This window comes from Schistocerca nitens, chromosome 1 (assembly GCF_023898315.1).
Source record: "Schistocerca nitens isolate TAMUIC-IGC-003100 chromosome 1, iqSchNite1.1, whole genome shotgun sequence".
Lineage (NCBI taxonomy): Eukaryota > Metazoa > Arthropoda > Insecta > Orthoptera > Acrididae > Schistocerca > Schistocerca nitens.
In genome coordinates, this window is record NC_064614.1 from 1,233,653,370 (window position 1) to 1,233,673,405 (window position 20,036).

The window sequence follows — 20,036 nt, forward strand, 5'->3', positions numbered from 1 at the left end:
TCTAGCATTAAGTGTACGACATAATGGGACATGCATATGGTTAGCATTTCAGCGTAGTTGTGCAATATAGGAGGGAGAAATGCCCTCTGTAATCTGTATACGAGGAAAGATTACATAGCGAATTTTTCATTCAGAGGACATTTGAATGTTGGTTGCGCGTAGAAGATCGTGTTAGTATCTCTACGACTACCAAAACAGCGTCGGGACCCTGGCCTGATGACATTTACATCTACATCTACATCCATACACCGCAAGCCACCTGACGGTGTGTGGTGGAGGGTACTTTGAGTACCTCTATCGGTTCTCCCTTCTATTCCAGTCTCGTATTGTATGACGAGACTACAAGGGTTGGACCACAAGCATAATACATTAGCCGCATGATGTAGGAAATTCTTTGGCATTTCAAACAGCTCCCAGTCCTTTCGGAATGGATAAATACAGGTCCTGTATGGTTTTCCAGGGAATCCTATACCATCCTTCCTGCAAAACAGTGCCAAGTTCAGGCAACGACAATGAAGGTGGATAGTGATCACGTACCTGTCCCTCCAAAGTAGATCACAAAGGCTCGATAATATTGAGATCTAATGACTGTGGTGACCAGGGGAGATACGACAATTTTTCTTCAGGCTCACAAAACCAGTCCTGGATGATGCGGAACACAACATCACCGTTGGGGAACACACATTGTACGATGAGGTGGACTTGATCAGTCAAAATGGTCAAAGAATACTTGCCAGTAATGTGACCTTACACCTTGCAGAGTAACCATGGGGTCCATGCCCAAATCATCGCCGAACGCCCGCCGTGCTTCACTCTTGTGACGAAAACTCGGCCAGAACTTGGGAAAAGTGTGAAACAAGACTCATCCGGCCAAATAACTTTCTGTCATTGCTGTATAGTCCAGGATTTAAGGTTTCGGCAGTACGTTCTCGTGTTACAGGCATTTGCGTCACAGATGAGTTATTCTGTGATTACAGCTGGTCCTGCAATTCCCTGCTTATGGAGCAGCCTTCGTCTTGTTTTGGTGTTGTCAGGATTTCCGATTGTGACAAGCCGTCTTCTTATTTTTCGTCACAATCATCTCCAATGACCGTGTGTCACAAAACACACTTGCGTCTGCATTGTGACATAGCGGATGTTTCTCCATCTTCCCTGTATGCACTATGAATCTTCGATGTGGTGTCTCTTGAAACATCATACACTTCGTCTTCCTTGGCTACGGAGCACGCGTGATACTAGCACGAACAATTTCGAATTCACTTCGGTCCGACGTAATGCGTTCACAACTACACAGAATAGTGTTCTGAGCACGACTGGCCCTTGCAACTTATTGACAACATTCACAGGTTTCGTTCGTGGTCAACTACAATAACACAACCTACAGGCTTGGCTAATACCTGCAATTGTGTCCAAGCATTCATTTCTCCTGGTGTTTTCATATTTTTCTACGAACCCTTTGTGAACTATCGTTCCACGATATTACAGTTGGCCAACGGCCATGCCGCAGTGGTAACACAGGTTCCTGTCACATCACCGAAGTTAAGATCTGTCGGGCTGGGCTAGCACTCGGATGGGTGACCATCCGAGCTGCCGAGCGCTGTTAAGTGGGGTGCACACAGCCCTTGTGAGGCAAACTAATGGACCACTTGACTGAAAAGTAGCGGCTCCCGTCTCGTAAACTGACATACGGCCGAGAGAGCGGTGTGCTGACCACATGCTCCTCCATATCCGCATCCAGAGACGCCTGTGGTCTGAGGGTGACACGGCGGCCGGTTGGTATCGTCGGGCCTCCATGGCCTGTTCGGGTGGAGAGTAGTTTTAGTTTTAGATATTAAAGTTCGCGTTCCTTGGGACCACACGACTGTCAAGCGAATATGGAATCGAGGAGGGCCATATTTAACGGCATACGGGATGTCAATGGCGATACGCGACTACAGGACAGCCACATTGTTCGCTAGGCCGTGCAGGATCGTAGAGCCACATCGCGTAAGCTGAATCAGAAAATGAGCTTGTTTAAGTAAACACAAGTATTCACACGAACAGTACAATGACATTTGGAACGCCACCGTTTGTCAGCACGGCGACTGCTATTGCGGCTGTCCCTAACGTGACAGCAGAGAAAAGTGCACCGACCTGGTGCGCTCAACGACAAGAATGGGCACACGTGAGGCACCAGGTCGTCTTTTCAGACAAGTCCCAGCTGTACATAGAGCATTACAATGGGAATATCCGCGTGTAGAGGCTCCCGGGAGAATGAACGTTCCCGCAATGCATTCGTAGTCGTCATACGGACCCAGTACCTGGCGTGACGATATGGCGTGCCACTGGGTACACAACACGCTCGCCTCTGGTTCGCATAGTTGCTAATGTGGACAGCAACCGTTACATTTCTGACGCATATGCCCTACCTTTGACGTCTTTGTGACGTTATCTTCACAAAAGATAACGCACTACCACGCCTTGTCCTTGGTGTCCTGACTTATTTGCAAACAGACGATCTTCGACCTTTGCCCTCAGATGTCTCACCCACAGAAAGTTTGTTGTCGCGGGTTACCGGCAGGCAGGCACGCTACTAATCGCCAGTCGCTACGAGAGTTGAAGCAGTACTGAATGACGTACTCGTATCCTTCATCCGTGCTCTGGTTGACTCACTGGTCAGCAGGTTGGAGCTGTCGTTCTTGCCGGAAATGGACAACTCTGTATACTACACACGTCAACAAAAGTTTGGAGTGTCATTTTACTACAATGACTTCTTATAGTACTGTACACCCATTGACGTTTGTACAATACCTTATTAACAAACGGTTCAAATGGCTCTGGCGCCATGGGACTTAACTACTGAGGTCATCAGTCCCCTAGAACTTAGAACTACTTAAACCTAACTAACCTAAGGACATCACACACATCCATGCCCGAGGCAGGATTCGAACCTGCGACCGTAGCGGTCACGCGGTTCCAAACTGAAGCGCTTAGAACCGCACGGCCCCTTATTAACAAACGAAACACAATTCCTTCTGATTAGTTACAAAAAGTCATTACAAAAAAAGCAGTCTCGTAAGAATAGATCTTGAAAAAAAAAAAAACAGTGAAAATTTGAAACTCATGATGATGATTATCAGTCTTTCGTAGTAAGTATGTCCTCCCCGCACACGGATGAATCTTCCACTCTGCAGGGCATGCTATGGATGAGAATATCAACTCTTTATCTTGTGGTACGAGGTCCCACTCCTCAATGGCAACTTTAGTCAGGTCCAGATCACTGTCAGGTGGGTTCGGACGCTGTGCGGTGGTCACCTTCGAGAGGTCCCATGCGTGCTCAACTGCATTCATGTCTGGGGACTGTGCTGGCCAATGCATTCGGCTGATGTTGAATCTTTGAAGATACCGAGACACTGCTAGAGTACGGTGTAGTCTTGCATTGTCATCGACTAGGATGAAACTGTCACCAACTTCACGTTTCTAGGCTTACAGTCGTTTGTAGTACCTCTTGGAGGTATCGGGGACCAATCAGATTGTCATAGATCGGAATTAGAGGGTCTCCGTCCCATCATTATTGCCGCCCAGATCATTATAATTCCACCTGCAAACGGATGGACTTCCTGAATGTATCGCCGTTCCCGGTGTCGTCTAGCGCTTCTCCAAACCCTAACACGTCTAGTGTCCGGTCGCAAACCAATCATGGCCTCCTCAGCAATCATGACATCACTCCATTCTGCAGTGATCCAACGTTGTTGCGCAAGAGACCACTTCCTTCGATTGCATCGGTTCCGTTGATTCAGTGCAAAACTTCTGATTGGTCTTCTGGAATGAAGACCACATTGCTGCACTCTTCTACGCGCTGTTTGGTTTGAGATACGAATCCCTATTGCGTGGGGAAGTCAAATACAATATTTCTGGCAGTTGATATTGGGCGCCTGCGAGCCGCTACAGCTGGAGGAAGCGATCCTGCTTCGGTGTTGTCATACGAGGACGACCACTGCGAGGACTAACATTCACATTTTCCGTCTCTCTGTACTTTCTCCATACCTTAGACACATGTATGCCGAAATGGAGTCACCGTAAGGGATTAAAAAAATAAAAAACATTTAAAGAGTAGTTTAGCTGGCTGATATTGATAGAAGTTAATTAAAAGTAATGGTAGGTTCATAGGACACTTCTTGAGGCATCAAAGAATCATCGGTTTCGTAATGGAGAGAAAGGGAAGTGTTGGGGAAGTGGGGTATGGTTGTAGAGGGAGACTGAGGCTTGGTTACCATAAACATGTTCCACTGAATGTAGGTTGCAGTAGTTGTTCTGAGATGAACAGGCTTGCAAAGGGTTGGACTTACGTGGAGAGCTACATCAAGCCAATTTTCGGACAGAAGATAGCAAACAACTCTTTCAGAACAGTGCTGCAGTTTCTTCATTTGTCTTAACTTTCGGCCAGTAATGTATATCCGCAAAATATTCTTTCACTTTTGACTGGAATGGTTGCAAGGTAACATGTGTGCTATTTAGAAATGGAGTGCTTTTTGTCCGAAAGACGACACAGTAATTCCAGCTCCCGATGTGTGCCGACTAACGTTTCGAATATAAGGCCTCCAGGACGAAGCAATGCAGTGTGAGCAGCAGCTGTCTGATTAGTGAATATACGTGCTTTATCGGCAGGCACCAACAGCTGACCGCCACCTATCTGACAAGCGTGCGTGACTGGGACCACGTGTTGCAGCGCGGTGAGCGAGCGACGGCTGGACCCATGGTGACGTAGCGCAGAATAGTGTTGACGTTGCTGTCTGGTGTGGCAGTGGGAACGCGGAAGTCGGGTTTCTGGTGACGCGTGACGGAGCGATAGCGGTGCCGCAAAGCGTGCACGTCCGTCTGCTGTTTTCCAATGTACACACCTGCCCTCATTTGGTTTACATGTACCAGTGACAGCATGTAGGCATAAGTTGGTTCCGCTGGTTGATTTTACGTTAGAGCAAAAGCTGTTTAGGTTATGTGTCAACTCTACAGGCAGTGGAACGTAGAGAACACTGCTACGAAGAGAGTGAATGAGTGGGAGAGGAGTGAAGAGAAGGAGAAAGTGTAAGTGAGTGAGAGCCAGTGAATTTATGACAGTGACAACGAGTATGAGACAGATAATAACAATGAGATGAGACAAGAGCAGTGAGAGGGAATGAATGAGACAGTAGTACGAGAGAGCAAGAAGGAGACAGTGATAATGAGAGAAGACTATAGTAGTAGGACAGAAAGAAGGAGACTGTGGTTATGAGACAGGAGATAGTGACAGAGAGTCAGAAAAACATGAAGACAATGGGTGGAGCTGAATGAGTGAGTGAGACTGGGCAAATGAGAGTGGATGGGTACGAGCGACTTACAGTGAAGGACTAGTGGACGTGGACGAGCTACTGTTAGGGGAGCTTGTGTGAAGTAAAGGTGAGATGCAAGGTAAGAAGAGCGCGGTATGTTCGCATGTAAAAACTTTTTGGGAAAATTTTTAAAAGTGTCGAGGAAGATAGAATGAGGAGCCGGTACCCCACTTTTCAGTTAGAGACTTTTAACAAACTGGAGCATAGTCTCGTTCTTTGTAATCCGATAGGAGCATTTTCCGCTGGTTAGACGCACGAAGGGCGTTCAATAAGTAATTCAACAAATTTTGTGTGTTGGTTTTATTCAGTATTCCAATACACCACATTATTTCCCACTCCTTTGGCTACAGAACCCAATTTTTCAACATAATCTCCATTCAGTGCGACGGTCTTACGCCACCTTATGGGCAGGGTCCGTGTGGCAGCATGGTACCACTCTACTTGTCGACGTCGGAGGCAACGTCTTGCTGCATAAATAACCTCCCCATCATCCACATACTGCTTCCCGCGGAGTGCATCCTTCATTGGGCCAAATAGATGGCAGGTGCGAGACCATGTATTAGACGACGAGGAACCTTCCACTATCTCAACGTGAACGTGCATTGTTTGCCTTTCAGTTCTTGCTCTAAGGGGTAGGCAAGATGCTACCTTGTTGATGTACAGAATATCTAATTAAAAAAATCAACACTTAAATATATAGCTCACAATCGTCAGTATATCTACAATGTGCAGCGGATACTTTCATAAGCCGGTACGTCGACATTTTTTCCGCCGATATCTCCGTATACCGATACGTTTTTCGATACCACGAGAGCAGATAATCATATTTTTTTTAAAAAAAATGTCAATACATTGGATTCCCGGTAATTTTAAATATAACAACAATTCTAGTGTTGACACAGTCGTCCACCAGATTGAGTGAGGAACCTTAAGTATTCGAATCAAAGCTGAAAGGTTTCCTTACGGCACACTCCTATTCTTTACAGGAGTTCAACATGTTTTTTTCCCCGATTCTGCGGAGAACCTCCTCGTTTCTTATCAGTTCATCTAATTTTCAACATCCTTTACTACTCCCACATCTCAAACGATTCGATTATCTTCTTTTCCAGTTTTTTTTACAGTCCATGATTCACTGCCATACAACGCTGCGCTCCGACGTACATTCGCAGAGATTTATTCCTCAAATTAAGACCGGTGTTTGATACTTTGAGACTTTTGTGGCCCAGAAATGCCCTCTTCATCTAATCTAGTCTGACTTTTATCTCTTCCTCGCTCCGTCTGCTGTGTGTTATTTTGCTTTCTAGGTAGCAAAATTCCTTCGTTTCGTCTGCTTCATGATCTCCGCAATTTTGATGTGAAGCTTATCGCTATCATTGGTGTGGCTCCTCATTACTTTTTTTGAGTTTACTATCAAGACATTCTGATCATTCCATTCGACAGATCCTACAATTATTCATCACTTTCACTGAGGACAGGAATGTCACAAGCGAATCTCACCATTGATATTCCCCTTTTTTTTAAATTTCTTTCACGTTCCATGGCCCTATACCAGCCAAAGCTACGTGGTTGGAACGTACGTCAACACATAATTAACAGAATGCTGATCATAAAATTTATATACAAAGAATTAAAGAATTAGTAAAACACGAAGAAACAGACTACAAAAATGAATAACACATCGTAGAGTAACATTCTCAACTACTGGAAGGAACTCCTGTAAAAAATAGGAGTGTGCCATAAGGAAATCTTTCAGCTTTCATCTGAATACTTAAGGTTTCTCACTCAATCTGGTGGACCACTTTGCCAGCACTAGAATTGTTGTTATTTTTAAATTACCGGGAACCTGATGTATCGGTATTTTAAAAAAATGATTATCTGCTCTCGTGGCATCGAAAAACGAATCGGTATACGGAGACATCGACAGAAAAAATGTCAACTTACCGGCTTATAAAAGTATCGGCTGCACATTGTAAATATACTGCCGGTATTAGAGCTATATATTTTAGCGTCGATTTTTAATTAGTTATTCTGTACATCAACAAGATAGCATCTTGCCTACCCCCTCAGAGCAAGAACTGAAAGGAAAACTGTAGTGGACTGTTAAGGCAGGCAGTCCACAGTGAAGTAGCCGAAAGGGCACGCGTCAACTCACGCCGTCTGGCGTTAAGTCTGGAACAGGATACGTGATGAATGTGATAAAGAAAAGAACGTAGCTACTAGAACACTTAACTTTTATATCGTCCTTTGGTATACAGCATTCTGGATGATACAAGTGAGACTCTATCTGGAGGTACATGCAACGTTACAAATGGTTAATGGCGCTTTGCTAGGTCGTAGCCATTAACTTAGCTGAAGGCTATTCTAACTGTCTCTCGGCAAATGAGAGAAAGGCTTCGTCAGTCTAGTCGCTAGCAAAGTCGTCGTACAACTGGGGCGAGTGCTAGTCAGTCTCTCGAGACCTGCCTTGTGGTGGCGCTCGGTCTGCGATCCTGACAGTGGCGACACGCGGGTCCGACATGTACTAATGGACCGCGGCCGATTTAAGCTACCACCTAGCAAGTGTGGTGTCTAGCGGTGACACCACAAAAACAATGCACGTTCACCATTGGCGATAACCTCTTTTTTAACAATGGTAACAGCATGTAAGTGGCTCTGTAAAAGTTTTCCGATGGGTTTGCCGGTCGGTTTCGTCACATATCGGATTTGTGCGGAACACTTCATGTCGACTTCCCTGCTTTTTTTCATTTCTGCCGACGTCAGCGACCTAGCAGTTATAGTGTCAAAACTGCGCGGTGAAGCTAAACATTACAGTTTCTGTTTCCCGTCACACGCCTCTATGCACCGCAAAGACGAGTCTTGTCATTCAGATTTTTTTTCATCATTTTCAGCAACTGTTTTTGAAGAATGCCAATGTGGAGAAGTAGCACACTAGTTACGTAATAAAAGTAAATCTTGTTATTCCATTCACACTGCCACTCCTCTGCGTAATCGCACCCCTCTGCCCCGTCGCAGGTTCGAGTCGTCCCTCGAGCATGGGTGTGTGTGTTGTCCAGTTAGATTACGTAGTTTTTAAGCCTAGGGACCGATGATCTCAGCAGTCTGGTCCCATAGGAACGTACCACCTCCACCATCCAGTGCAATCGGACTTCTTTTTTTGTAACAACTCTACTTGCTTCACACATTCAAAGAGAAAGACTGGACGTGATGAAAGCTCAAAAAGTATTAAGACTCCTTCACACAGTGTAAGTAACATTATGTCCTACTACAATTGCAAAAGAACAACTTCTAATATTGACCGAAAATTGTGAAAAAATACAATATGAGATAAAAATATCGGCAGCCAATATTGTCATTTTGATATCGATATATCGGTTGGGAGAAAATATCTCTTATATGCAGCAATATTGTTTCGAAAAGTATACATGTATCAATATATCGAAACAAAATCGAGGTATTTGATTGTAAACCACCGATCACCTCGAATGACAATGTCTGCATGATTCAAAATTGCAGGCGTCAGGTTTGCACGACCGTGTTGCGATGATGACACCTACCACGCCCAGCGACTCACCGTGCTTTTGTTCATTGCCAGGTGTCCGTATACATTCCGCAAGCATCTCTGAATATGTGCGGCGGTCCGGTTTCCTGCCAAAGTAGACTCAATGACAACTCTCTACTTGCAACGTACATCCGTAACAGACGCCATTTTGAATGTTACGTGTAGCGGCGCTACCTATTGGGACTTTATCAAACTGTAGAGGCTGAGGCGGGATAATTACATGACATCCCACAACATAGTCCGCATTTTTTCCAGCGAAATTGGCCAAGAAAATGCTGTGTTGCATTACTTATTGAACGCCCCTCACAGAATGAAATTTGCGCCGGTGAAGAGAGACTTCAGTGTAGTATGCAAGTGCCGCAGTCGTGTTTACCAACAGACGACGCCCTTGGCTGTCGCCCCGCGGCGGCCGTGGCTGGCTGCGAGGGAGGGGCAAGCACTACGGCTGCCGGCACACGCCGCTTACGTCATCGGCGCCAGCCGGTAAGCGCCGCTGCGAGTTCCACTGCAGCTCTGCGGCCGCGCCTCCTTCGCCTATAGCAGGTAAAGCCGTCCTCGCACGGCTCGCCAAGTACGCTTGAAGGTGGTTCTCAAGGTAGTTGGTGCACGCTTAGAAACAAGCCGCTGCACCTCACACGGAACGTGAGACAGCTGCGCTCTCCACCGGCAGTTGTCGGCTGTATCTGACACACAACCGAAAACGAACCCGCGTAAAATAGCTGCTTTACTTCTGTTTGGTGTCGAAGGAGATCAGTGGAGAAACTCGCGAAGGAACAGTGGTCACGTCGAAGGATCCAACGACGAAATGTTACGCACGTTCCGGGCTGATGAATTTTACGACTTCAGAATTCAGGGTGAGGATAAAAATTGTTGCAGAAATCAGGATACGAACCAACAACCTGTCAGTTCACTATTACACGCCTCTGTCCTGTACACGGCAGTTTATAGGTATAGTCGAAACTTACGTTTATGTTGCTAGGATGTCCTAAACACTTCAACCTCCAATTTGTCATTAATTGCCACTTAGTCATAACAAGTCGTAAAAAGAGCAACGCGTTTTTTTCTAAATTTTCAGTGCACCGTTCCCCTATGATGGCAATACTCAGGGATATTGTAGGAACGATCATTCGAAGGAAAAAAGTATCGTGATGGGCTCTAAAATGGATACTTTAAGAGCTGTGAGCACTTCTTTATCGTCGCTACTGTGAAAGGCATCTCTTCTACTGCAAGATCTTTGCTTTCCACACTATGTTTTCTACTCGTCTTCTACATTCAGTTCTTCTGATGGTTAGGCATGAGCCCTTAGATCCATTCCCGACCTAGTAAACCCCCCTGGTATCCTATGTCTTGCAACGTTTCATTTTGGACGACAGTTCCTAGAGGTGGTCTGTAATTTTGATAAAAATAAAGAAAGAAAATAAAAAGCAAAAGAAAGCCTTCTCCCCCACGTCTTCCAGTGGGTGCATAGAATTAAAAGTGCGCTTAAGTTTTAATTTCAGTGTTCATGAGGACTGCAGGTTACTGACGTAATGTGGTTTTGTATAGAATACTATGTGAGATTAGCGTTGTTGTTATTCACACTGTACATGTAATTTTACAGATGCATCATTTTGTGAGCTGATGTTTACTTGCTAGTATAAGCTATTTTGGTTTTTATCTGTTAACTTAGCAGCATCCTAAGATGCTATGTTCTAGGGGACTTATTTTAGGGCAGTTGGGATGTTTTGTAATATTCAAAATTCATCTTATGTCAATAAATAGCTTTCTATAGTTTAAGCCGGTTTCTTTTCGGCAGTTACGATGTACTGGCAGATTACAAATATCGCCTGTATGGCATTTCTTGATGCATTACGTTTCTACGTATGTAGTCTATCTCACTAATGAACAGTGTTTACATGGAAGCAAAGTTTATAATGTATCTCTTGTTAAGTTGATACTGCTATTGCTAGCATGTACTGTAGTTATTGTCTTTGATATGGCGTTGTCTTTGACTGTATCCTTGAATGTTTTGACTGATTACGTCTGTCAGTGTGTTACTAATTGTAACTGTGAACATTGCTTCTTCACGATAACTACTGTACGCAGCTATCACTGTAAAAAAATTTTTTTTTGTGCTATGGTGGGCTAAAAAGAGCAATATACTGCTATTATGGTATAATTTTCCAGCCGTTTGTGCTAATAAGTGATACACTATTTAACTTTATATTTCATCTGTAAATTGTGTAATTTCTATTGATTTGACATGTTCGTTTTAGGCTTATGCTTGATAATGGTCATTTGACTGAAACTAGTAGCAAAGCGAATTGTGCAAAATGAATGACATCTGCAGGTTCACCATCAATTTTAACAGTTGTGTGGCAGCTGAATATCCCCATCTGCAAACATGCATACAGTTTCATAACTTACTACAGTTATCCAATTAGGTCTCCAGTATAGTCTAGGAGTTCCGTTGTGTGGTCTGTTCGTCAGTGGATTTTCTGAATGCAAAGAGTAAGGAACGAACGGAGCGCTAAACTTTTTACTGACGTATTCCTTGCCAGTCGTTCCTCGCAAAAGTGTTGGATTTGTAGTGATTAAAGATGACGTTCACAAATTATCACAAGAGATTATAAATACTCAGTTGTTAAATGAAGGCGAATGAAAATGGGAACGTTACTCCCGTGTTACTTCAGTCGGCCCAGTGTACCAGTCTATGCACGAAAAATAAAATGAATTTTTCCACTCGCCTTACCAAGAATGTTTGTATTTACAAGTACTCACGGCGTATGCGTTTCAGAACGATGAGTCACAGCTGCTTGGACGTAAATGAGGACTGCATCTGAAACAGAAAAGATAGTGTTGTTCATTTACAGCTATCCGCTATCATATAATCGGGCAGTCAAATGCAATAGCACTTTTATAATTTACAGAGTTTTTAAAAAGAAGCGTCACATATTCCTACAGGAGACAGTACAGCTGAAAGCGAGTGTACCTCAGTAATGCCCTTTGTATACGAGCGGCTTTCACGTAAAAACTGACTATTCGCTGAGGCTGTGCGTCACGTGCTTGCGGTATATCGGCCGCCAACAACTTTGCAAGTAGATCAGTTACGTCAATAATCAAGTGAATGCCCAGGTGTGGAGTTCTAAGGTTTTGAATATGCTGCAAATTGCACATGCGTACAGGGGACGCTGGTGTCGCCTGCTGTTATCGGAGGCTGACCTTTTCTCGCTGAGCTCACTGCTGTTACAATAATAATTTTGTGCTTTTGTGTCTTCTTGACTTTTATTTTGTAGTTTGTTTTTGTTCGTGACATATTAAAAAGGTTGCTTGCCAGCCTGGTATCTTTCCTGCTAGTGTTCTTCCGTCAGAAATATCCGAAAGCAAAAAGATATTTACGTTTTACAATACCTTAAGAAAAAAGGAGATTGCACAATGTATACATAAGAGCGGAAACATATCAACGACTTTTGAATGAAAAATCTGGTCTGTTGAAGGAAAAATGTAGTTTTCAGTGTTATTTGGCAATCTGGTAGCACAGAGTAGTAATTTCGAAGATGGTGAACGAATTCTTACGGTGGGTCTGGAGAAGATGTCAACTTTCTTTAAGACCGCAAGCACATCAAAAACTGAAGTCTCTTGTTTCCATCTAGCGAATCGTGCTGCGAACTACAAACCAAGGGTTCTTCTCAGTGGACAAACGTTGAGGTACAGTTCTTTCCCAAAATATTTCGGAATCACCGTAGATAGAACCTTGAGCTACAAAGAGCACATCACCAATCTTTCTCATAAAGTTGCTGCAAGGAACAACATACTACATAAGCTCAGTGGTACCACCTGGGGAACCTCTGCTGACTGTCTGCGTTTAACTGGCATCAGTCTTGTGTACTCTGCTGCCGAGTACTGTGCACCTGTCTGGTTGGAAAGTGTACATGTGGAGAAGGTAGACACAAATGCGCTGCATTACTGGTTCCATCAAATCAACCCCATGCCACTGGTTACCTGTATTGAGTCACATCCCGCCACCTCACTTAAGGCGGAAACAAGCTCTGCTGAGGGAGGCCAAGAAAATCTCTGCATCACCCTCTCTCTCTACCACTGCACCAGGAATTCTGTCATCCGCCACAGCAACGATTGCGATCAAGAAGACCAGCAAGTGTTACTGCAGGACAAGTCATCGCGGATGGTTTTGATGTAAATGAAAGCTGGAAGCATGAATGGTCAACAAAAACATTGGGAACAAGAGCCCATCACCTTGATCCCACAAAGAAGCCAAAACGTTTTGACCTACCGAGGCACCTCTGGTGCCGCTTCAAAAGGTTAAGGACTGGACATGGTTGTTGTAACTACTTCAGGTACAAATAGGGCTGGATCAGTTCACCAATGTATGAACACAATCAAGAAGAGCAGACAATTAAACATCTATTCCAACGGTCCACTTCATTCATACCCTGGAATTCCCGACGACTTGTTCACTTTCACGCCCAGCTTAATTAATTGGTTGAGAAAGACAGTCTTTAAGGTTTAATAAAGTCTTATATCGTATGTATATTGTATAAAATCACTTGTCTTTTATCAACTGTATATTGTATAAAATCATCATACGATTAAATAAAAATCAGAAAGAAAAGAGATACAAAGGAGAAAGTAAAAAGGCTCTAATTAACTCCTCTAATTTTGTAACTGCAGCGCCTGACAAGAAGAGTATTACACCGAGAAGGGAAAGAGGAAACAAAATGAAACTTCAGAGGATGAGAGGGTATGTGACGTTATTTCAGTGTTTACAAAACTGAGACAAATCTACTAACCGTTTATAAGTACCGCGTTATACCCCATGTGGTCTGGATACGTGCACTTATTCTGTAGGTAAGGGTGTCACAAGACCGTTACAACATCTGGTGGCGCAAGCTGCCCACAACTGGTGTTTGATACCCTGGATGCTGGCACTGGAACGGAAGTGATGTCCCTGCTGGTCCTACACATGTTCTATGGGGATAGATCTGGGGATGTTGCTGGCCGTGGGAATACTTCAACAACAAGCAGACATCGAATGAAACAACAACTGTACTGTTACTAGTCACTGTTTATTTATCTCCATGACGCGTTTCGAAGGTTTAAACTTTCGTCTTTAGGTGGATTTACATTTGTTAATATGATATGTGTGTGTCGCGTTGCGATTTCTGGAGGAACTTGTTGCGCTGTCTAGTGGAGAAACAAAACACTGTTTCAGAACATGAATTTGGCGTTTTTTTTTACAAAAAAACTAAACGTATGTCTTACGATAAAAATAAAATACGTACAGTAGATTACCTCCAGTGGTCACAGTTTCCTTCCACTGTCGTAACACATCACATGTATACCGTCATTTTTGTAAACACATATGGTCTCTGGGAACTATTAGGCGCAAGGAGCCCCCATGCCGTGATACCAGAGTAACTCGCTATGCGTCTCGAAAACATTGGAAGAATGAGGTGTTTCCCCAGGTCGTTACCAAACACGCTAACGATGGTCGACCGTGGTCGTACAGCACTACGACATTCACTGCTGAGCAAAATGCGACACCTACGCTTCCAAGTCGCCGCACAACTCTACACGCAGCCGTTTGTATTGTGGTGTCAACGGCAGCCTATGCATATGATGGTAATTCCCCATTCCAATGATACACGATGACCCACACAATGTTGCAGGGAGTCTGTTACTTGTCCTCGGATGCCAGGCGCGGGGGCTGCAGTGTACTCGGTGAACAATACGTTGGTCCTCCGTTGTGGTGGCCAGATGTGGTCCACCGGAAGCGTGACCAGTACGCCTATCTTTATGCTCTCATGCAGTCCAACATAGAGCCTCTCTCACGTCCGAACGTGCCACGAATCTACACTCCTGGAAATTGAAATAAGAACACCGTGAATTCATTGTCCCAGGAAGGGGAAACTTTATTGACACATTCCTGGGGTCAGATACATCACATGATCACACTGACAGAACCACAGGCACATAGACACAGGCAACAGAGCATGCACAATGCCGGCACTAGTACAGTGTATATCCACCTTTCGCAGCAATGCAGGCTGCTATTCTCCCATGGAGACGATCGTAGAGATGCTGGATGTAGTCCTGTGGAACGGCTTGCCATGCCATTTCCACCTGGCGCCTCAGTTGGACCAGCGTTCGTGCTGGACGTGCAGACCGCGTGAGACGACGCTTCATCCAGTCCCAAACATGCTCAATGGGGGACAGATCCGGAGATCTTGCTGGCCAGGGTAGTTGACTTACACCTTCTAGAGCACGTTGGGTGGCACGGGATACATGCGGACGTGCATTGTCCTGTTGGAACAGCAAGTTCCCTTGCCGGTCTAGGAATGGTAGAACGATGGGTTCGATGACGGTTTGGATGTACCGTGCACTATTCAGTGTCCCCTCGACGATCACCAGTGGTGTACGGCCAGTGTAGGAGATCGCTCCCCACACCATGATGCCGGGTGTTGACCCTGTGTGCCTCGGTCGTATGCAGTCCTGATTGTGGCGCTCACCTGCACGGCGCCAAACACGCATACGACCATCATTGGCACCAAGGCAGAAGCGACTCCCATCGCTGAAGACGACACGTCTCCATTCGTCCCTCCATTCACGCCTGTCGCGACACCACTGGAGGCGGGCTGCACGATGTTGGGGCGTGAGCGGAAGACGGCCTAACGGTGTGCGGGACCGTAGCCCAGCTTCATGGAGACGGTTGCGAATGGTCCTCGCCGATACCCCAGGAGCAACAGTGTCCCTAATTTGCTGGGAAGTGGCGGTGCGGTCCCCTACGGCACTGCGTAGGATCCTACGGTCTTGGCGTGCATCCGTGCGTCGCTGCGGTCCGGTCCCTGGTCGACGGGCACGTGCACCTTCCGCCGACCACTGGCGACAACATCGATGTACTGTGGAGACCTCACGCCCCACGTGTTGAGCAATTCGGCGGTACGTCCACCCGGCCTCCCGCATGCCCACTATACGCCCCCGCTCAAAGTCCGTCAACTGCACATACGGTTCACGTCCACGCTGTCGCGGCATGCTACCAGTGTTAAAGACTGCGATGGAGCTCCGTATGCCACGGCAAACTGGCTGACACTGACGGCGGCGGTGCACAAATGCTGCGCAGCTAGCGCCATTCGACGGCCAACACCGCGGTTCCTGGTGTGTCCGCTGTGCCGTGCGTGTGATCATTGCTTGTACAGCCCTCTCGCAGTGTCCGGAGCAAGTATGGTGGGTCTGACACACCGGTGTCAATGTGTTCTTTTTTCCATTTCGAGGAGTGTAGTTACTGCACGATTCGACCAGCCACTAACATGAAGCCCCACAAAGAGGCCCCTTTCGGAATCTGTCAGATGCTGATAACGTGTCTCGAACGAGTACGCGACAGGTCCGTATCCTTCACAGTGATCACTCAACACATGACGTTGTTCGCGACCCTTATGTACTCTACCAGCCCGGGTATCAAAACTAAACACGGACACCACTAAGCTACTCTGGTTCTACTTGTCAAAGGGCACCCAGACTTTAATATGTACACTCTAGCCCATTAAAATTGCTACACCACGAAAATGACGTGCTACAGACGCGAAATTTAACCGACAGGAAGAAGATACTGTCATATGCAAATGATTAGCTTTTCAGAGCATTCACACAAGGTTGGCGACGGTGGCGAGACCTACAACGTGCTGATATGGGGAAGTTTCCAACCGATTACTCATACACAAACAGCAGTTGACCGGCGTTGCCTGGTGAAACGTTGTTGTGATCCCTCGTGTAAGGAGGAGAAATGCATACCATCACGTTTCCGAATTTGACAAATGTCGGATTGTCGCCTATCGCGATTGCGGTTTATCGTATCGCGACATTGCTGCTCGCGTTGGTCGAGATCCAATGGCTGTTAGCAGAATATGGAATCGGTGGGTTCAGGAGGGTAATACGGAACGCCGTACTAGATCCCAACGGCCTCGTGTCACTAGCAGTCGAGATGACAGGCATCTTATCCGCATGGCTGTAACGGATCGTGTAGCCACGTCTCGATCCCTGAGTCAACAACCATCTGCACGTACAGTTCGACGACGTTTGCAGCAGCATAGACTACTAGCTCGGAGACCATGGCTCCGGTTACCCTTGACGCTGCACCACTGACAGGAGCGCCTGCGATGGTGTACTCAACGACGAACCTGGGTGCACGAATGGCAAAACGTCATTTTTTCGGGTGAATCCAGGTTCTATTTACTGCATCATAATGGTCGCATCCGTGTTTGGCGACATCGCGGTGAACGCACTTGGAAGCGTGTATTCGTCTTCGCGATACTGGCGTATCACCCGGCGTGATGGTATGGGGTGCCATTGGTTACAAGTCTCGGTCACCTCTTCTTCTCACTGACGGCACTTTGAACAGTGGACGTTACATTTCAGATACGACCCGTGGCTCTACCCTTCAATCGATACCTGCGAAATCCTACATTTCAGCACGATAATGCACGACCGCATGTTGCAGGTCCTGTAAGGGCCTTTCTGGATACAGAAAATGTTCGACTGCTGCACTGGCCAGCACATTCTCCAGATCTCTCACCAACTGAAAATGTCTGGTCAATGGTGGCCGAGCAACTGGCTCGTCACAATACGCCAGTCAATACTCTTGATGAACTGTGGTACCGTGTTGAAGCCGCATGGGCAGCTGTACCTGCACATGCCATCCAAGCTCTGTTTGACTCAATGCCCAGGCGTATCAAGGCCGTTATTACGGCCAGAGGTGGTTGTTCTGAGTACTGATTTCTCAGGATCTATACACCCAAATTGTGTGAAAATGTAATCGCATGTCAGTTCTAGTATAATACACCCCTGGAAATTGAAATAAGAACACCGTGAATTCATTGTCCCAGGAAGGGGAAACTTTATTGACACATTCCTGGGGTCAGATACATCACATGATCACACTGACAGAACCACAGGCACATAGACACAGGCAACAGAGCATGCACAATGTCGGCACTAGTACAGTGTATATCCACCTTTCGCAGCAATGCAGGCTGCTATTCTCCCATGGAGACGATCGTAGAGATGCTGGATGTAGTCCTGTGGAACGGCTTGCCATGCCATTTCCACCTGGCGCCTCAGTTGGACCAGCGTTCGTGCTGGACGTGCAGACCGCGTGAGACGACGCTTCATCCAGTCCCAAACATGCTCAATGGGGGACAGATCCGGAGATCTTGCTGGCCAGGGTAGTTGACTTACACCTTCTAGAGCGCGTTGGGTGGCACGGGATACATGCGGCCGTGCATTGTCCTGTTGGAACAGCAAGTTCCCTTGCCGGTCTAGGAATGGTAGAACGATGGGTTCGATGACGGTTTGGATGTACCGTGCACTATTCAGTGTCCCCTCGACGATCACCAGTGGTGTACGGCCAGTGTAGGAGATCGCTCCCCACACCATGATGCCGGGTGTTGGCCCTGTGTGCCTCGGTCGTATGCAGTCCTGATTGTGGCGCTCACCTGCACGGCGCCAAACACGCATACGACCATCATTGGCACCAAGGCAGAAGCGACTCTCATCGCTGAAGACGACACGTCTCCATTCGTCCCTCCATTCACGCCTGTCGCGACACCACTGGAGGCGGGCTGCAAGATGTCGGGGCGTGGGCGGAAGACGGCCTAACGGTGTGCGGGACCGTAGCCCAGCTTCATGGAGACGGTTGCGAATGGTCCTCGCCGATACCCCAGGAGCAACAGTGTCCCTAATTTTCTGGGAAGTGGCGGTGCGGTCCCCTACGGCACTGCGTAGGATCCTACGGTCTTGGCGTGCATCCGTGCGTCGCTGCGGTCCGGTCCCTGGTCGACGGGCACGTGCACCTTCCGCCGACCACTGGCGACAACATCGATGTACTGTGGAGACCTCACGCCCCACGTGTTGAGCAATTCGGCGGTACGTCCACCCGGCCTCCCGCATGCCCACTATACGCCCCCGCTCAAAGTCCGTCAACTGCACATACGGTTCACGTCCACGCTGTCGCGGCATGCTACCAGTGTTAAAGACTGCGATGGAGCTCCGTATGCCACGGCAAACTGGCTGACACTGACGGCGGCGGTGCACAAATGCTGCGCAGCTAGCGCCATTCGACGGCCAACACCGCGGTTCCTGGTGTGTCCGCTGTGCCGTGCGTGTGATCATTGCTTGTACAGCCCTCTCGCAGTGTCCGGAGCAAGTATGGTGGGTCTGACACACCGGTGTCCATGTGTTCTTTTTTCCATTTCCAGGAGTGTATATTTGTCCAATGAATACCCGTTTATCATCTGCATTTCTTCTAGGTGTAGCAATTTTAATGGCCAGTAGTGTAGTTTACGTCACAATACGCCAGTCAATACTCTTGATGAACTGTGGTATCGTGTTGAAGCCGCATGGGCAGCTGTACCTGCACACGCCATCCAAGCTCTGTTTGACTCAATGCCCAGGCGTATCAAGGCCGTTATTACGGCCCCAGGGGTGGTTATGTATGCTAAGTACCGTTGACATTTGACCATAACTTCTCGATGTTTCTATTTTTTTTGTCAGGTATTGTAGTTGATATATTTTCTCGACCAAAGAAATGAAGATTTTTTTGGAATATTTGGGAGAGACTTTACCTATGCTTTCAGTCCTCAGGAGTGTGGAGAATCAGCCATGCGACTTTTGTCAAGAACTCCCATTACGAATTTTGCGGCGGTCTTTAATTGTACTAGTAGTCGATTGAAACAAGAAAGCGGCCCGTGTAGGAGGCAATCAAGATTTGAATGACGCCGCCCGTGAGCGAATGGTTCAAATGGCTCTGAGCACTATGGGACTTAACATCTGAGGTCATCAGTCCCCTAGAACTTAGAACTACTTAAACCCAACTAACCTAAGGACATCACACACATCTATGCCCGAGGCAGGATTCGAACCTGCGACCGTAGCGGTCGCGCGGTTCCAGACTGAAGCGCCTAGAACCGCTCGGCCACAACGGCCGGCCGCCGTGAGCGGGGCATCAGGCTGGCAGAGTGCACAAGGGAAGAGAGACCCAGTGCGCAGGCGCGCTGCTGAAAGACCAGCCGGGTCGGCGCTGACGTAACGTGGCGCAAGAGGCGACGATCGGAAAATGGCGGAGCCGCGACCGCAGCCGC

General features: G+C 46.8%; 1 long non-coding RNA gene across 1 annotated transcript in view; it reads right to left on the bottom strand.

The window, feature by feature from the left end:
- Nucleotides 1-20,036, bottom strand: part of LOC126201538 (uncharacterized) — a 227,401-nt gene that overhangs the window by 67,192 nt on the left and 140,173 nt on the right. The window contains exon 2 of the long non-coding RNA XR_007540187.1: nucleotides 11,668-11,725. This is a non-coding gene — a long non-coding RNA (uncharacterized LOC126201538). The remainder of the gene's footprint in view (nucleotides 1-11,667; nucleotides 11,726-20,036) is intronic.